Source organism: Triticum dicoccoides, chromosome 2A (genome assembly GCF_002162155.2).
Source record: "Triticum dicoccoides isolate Atlit2015 ecotype Zavitan chromosome 2A, WEW_v2.0, whole genome shotgun sequence".
Taxonomy (NCBI): Eukaryota; Viridiplantae; Streptophyta; class Magnoliopsida; order Poales; family Poaceae; genus Triticum; species Triticum dicoccoides.
The window spans coordinates 197093777-197098028 of NC_041382.1; positions in this window are offsets into that span (position 1 = coordinate 197093777).

Consider the following 4252-nt stretch of genomic DNA (forward strand, 5'->3'; position numbering starts at 1 on the left):
TCCGCAAAATGGCTTGAGGCCCTGAAATCTGAGATGGTATCCATGTATGAGAATAAAGCATGGATTTTGGTTGACTTGCCGCAGGCCATAGAGAATAAATGGATCTTCAAGAAGAAGACTGACACTGACGGTAATGTTACTGTCTACAAAGCTTGACTTGTTGCGAAAGGTTTTTGACAAGTTCAAGGAGTTGACTACGATGAGACCTTCTCACCCGTAGCGATGCTCAAGTCCGTCCGAATCATGTTGGCAATTGCCGCATTTTATGATTATGAAATTTGGCAAATGGATGTCAAAACTGCATTCCTTAATGGATATCTTCAAGAAGAGTTGTATATGCTGAAACCAGAAGGTTTTGTCGATCCAAAAGGTGCTAACAAAGTGTGCAAGCTCCAGCAATCAATTTATGGACTGGTGCAAGCCTCTCGGAGTTGGAATATACGCTTTGATAGTGTGATCAAAGCATATGGTTTTATACAGACTTTTGGAGAAGCATGTATTTACAAGAAAGTGAGTGGGAGCTGTGTAGCATTTCTGATATTATATGTAGATGACATATTGTTGATTGGAAATGATACTAAATTTCTGGGTAGCATAAAAGGATACTTGAATAAGAATTTTTCAATGAAAGACCTCGGTGAAGCTGCTTATATATTGGGCATCAAGATCTATAGAGATAGATCAAGATGCTTAATTGGACTTTCACAAAGCACATACCTTGATATGGATCAAGTAAAGAAAAGGTTCTTGCCTGTGTTACAAGGTGTGACGTTGAGTCAAACTCAATGCCCGACCACTGCAGAAGATAGAGAGAAAATGGAAGTCATTCCCTATGCTTCAGCCATAGGTTTTATCATGTATGCAATGTTGTGTACCAGACCTAATGTGTGTCTTGCTATTAGTTTAGCAGGGAGGTACCAAAGTAATCCAGGAGTGGATCACTGGACAGTGGTTAAGAACATCCTGAAATACCTGAAAAGGACTAAGGATATGTTTCTCGTTTATGGACGTGACAAAGAGCTCGTCGTAAACGATTACGTCGATGCAAGCTTTGACACTGATCCGGTTGACTTTATGTCACAAACCGGATACGTATATTTATTAAATGGTGGAGCTGTCAGTTGGTGCAGTTCCAAGTAGAGCGTCGTGGCAGGATCTACGTGTGATGCGGAGTACATAGCTGCTTTGGAAGCAGCAAATGAGGGAGTCTGGATGAAGGAGTTCATATCCGATCTAGGTGTAATACTAGTGCATCGGGTCCAATGAAAATCTTTTGTGACAATACTGGTCCAATTGCCTTGGCAAAGGAATCCAGATTTCACAAAAGAACCAAGCACATCAAGAGACGCTTCAATTCCATCCGCGATCAAGTCAAGGAGGGAGACATAGATATTTGCAATATACATCCGGATCTGAATGTTGCAGACCCGTTGACTAAGCCTCTCTCACGAGCAAAACATGATCAACACCAACACTCCATGGGTGTTAGAATCATTACAATGTAATCTAGATTATTGACTCTAGTGCAAGCGGGAGACTGAAGGAAACATGCCCTAGAGGCAATAATAAAGTTGTTATTTATATATCCTTATATCATGATAAATGTTTATTATTCATGCTAGAATTGTATTAACCAGAAACTTAGTAAAAGTGTGGATACATAGACAAACAGAGTGTCACTAGTATGCCTCTACTTGACTAGCTTGTTGATCAAAGATGGTTAAGTTTCCTAGCCATGGACAAAGAGTTGTCATTTGATAAACGGGATCACATCATTAGAGAATGATGTGATTGACTTGACCCATCCGTTAGCTTAGCACGATGATCATTTAGTTTACTACTATTGCTTTCTCCATAACTTATACATGTTCCTATGACTATGAGATCATGCAATTCCTGAATACCGGAGGAACACTTAGTGTGCTATCAAATGTCACAACGTAACTGGGTGACTATAAAGATGCTCTACAGGTGTCTTCGATGGTGTTTGTTGAGTTGGCATAGATCGAGATTAGGATTTGTCACTCCGAGTATCGGAGAGGTATATCTGGGCCCACTCGGTAATGCACGTCACTATAAGCCTTGCAAGCAATGTGACTAATGGGTTAGTTGCGGGATGATGCATTACGGAACGAGTAAAGAGACTTGCCGGTAACGAGATTGAACTAGGTATTGAGGTACCGACGGTCGAATCTCGGGCAAGTAACATACCGATGACAAAGGGAACAACGTATGTTGTTATGCGGTTTGACCGATAAAGATCTTCGTAGATTATGTGGGAGCCAATATGAACCTCCAGGTTCCTCTATTGGTTATTGAACAGAGATGTGTCTCGATCATGTCTACGTAGTTCTTGAACCCGTAGGTTCCGCACGCTTAACGTTCGGTGATGATCAGTATTATGAGTTTATGTGTTTTGATGTACCGAAGGTAGTTCGGAGTCCCGGATATGATCACAGAGATGACAAGGAGTCTCGAAATGGTAGAGACATAAATATTGATATATTGGACGACTATATTCGGACACCAGAAGTGTTCAGGATGATTTCAGAGAAAACCAGAGTGCCGGAGGGTTACCGGAACCCCCCAGGGAATGATTGGGCCTACATGGGCCATAGGGAAGAGGGGAGGCAGCCCACAAGGGGCAGCCGCGTCCCCTCCCTATAGGGAGTCCGAATTGGACTAGGGAGGGGGCGCCCCCCTTTCCTTCTCCTCTTCCTCTTCTTTCCCTCTTTCCCATTCTCCTCCTAGTAGGACTAGGAAAGGAGGATTCCTACTCCTACTAGGAGGAGGATTCCTCCTCCCTTTGCGCGCCCCTAGGGCTGGCCGGCCTCCCCCTTGCTCCTTTATATATGGGGGCAGGGGGGACCCTAGGACACACAAGTTGATTGCTTTTAGCCGTGTGCGGTGCCCCCCTCCACCATAATCCACCTCGGTCATATCGTCGTAGTGTTTAGGCGAAGCCCTGCGTGGATAGCTTCATCATCACTGTCATCACGCCGTCGTGCCGACGAAGCTCTCCTCGACACTCAGCTGGATCAAGAGTTCGTGGGACGTCACCAAGCTGAACGTGTGCAGATCGCGGAGGTGCCGTACTTGCGATGATAGGATCGGTTAGACCGTGAAGACGTTCGACTACATCAACCGTGTTGTCATAACGCTTCCGCTTACGGTCTACGAGGGTACGTGGACAACACTCTTCCCTCTCGTTGCTATGCATCACCTAGATAGATCTTGCGTGTGCGTAGGATTTTTTTTTTGAAATTACTACGTTCCCGAGCACACCAGACTGCCACCGAGCGAACGGTGGGAAACGATCGCTGGGAGCTCCTCTCCCTGGGGAACGAGCAACACGTCGCCAAATAAGGGCGTCCATAATAAAATACCGATTTTAGACTAAGTATTCTATTCAATAGCTCACAAACACCCTCCGCGAAAATAGAATTCGGGAAGAAACATTGTGTGGAAAGAAGCAAATATGGTTACCCATGAGCTAGCAAGTTTTGGGAGATGCAATCCACTGTCGATGTAGACAGATATACTCCCCTAATATTACTCATAAGCTTTTAGCAGATGATAGGATTTAAGTTTGATTTGAGTTAATATATCTTATGAATAATGTTTGTGGAGCGTGCTTTTGTTGCGGAGATCGAATAAAAAAATACTACAACAAGATCGGTGTTGCAGAGAGACGAGCGCAATGCTACGTCTTGAGCTCGCGTTGGTTTTCCTCGAAGAGGAAGGGATGATGCAGCAGAGTAGCGTAAGTATTTCCCTCAGTTTTTGATAACCAAGGTATCAATCCAGTAGGAGCTCACGCTCAAGTCCCTCGTACCTACACAAAGCGATAGCTACTCGCAACCAACACGATTAGGGGTTGTCAAGCCCTTCACGGTCACTTACGAGAGTGAGATATGATAGATAAATATTTTTGATATAAAGATGCAAAGTAAAAATTAAAAGAAAAGTAAATAGCAAAGCAATATAAAAGTGATGGAGATTGATATGATGAGAATAGACCCGGGGGCCATAGGTTTCACTAGTGGCTTCTCTCAAGAGCATAAGTATTCTACGGTGGGTGAACAAATTACTGTTGAGCAATTGATAGAATTGTGCATAATTATGAGAATATCTAGGCATGATCATGTATATAGGCATCACGTCCATGACAAGTAGATCAAAACGATTCTGCATCTAGTACTATTACTCCACTCATCGACCGCTATCCAGCATGCATCTAGAGTATTAAGTT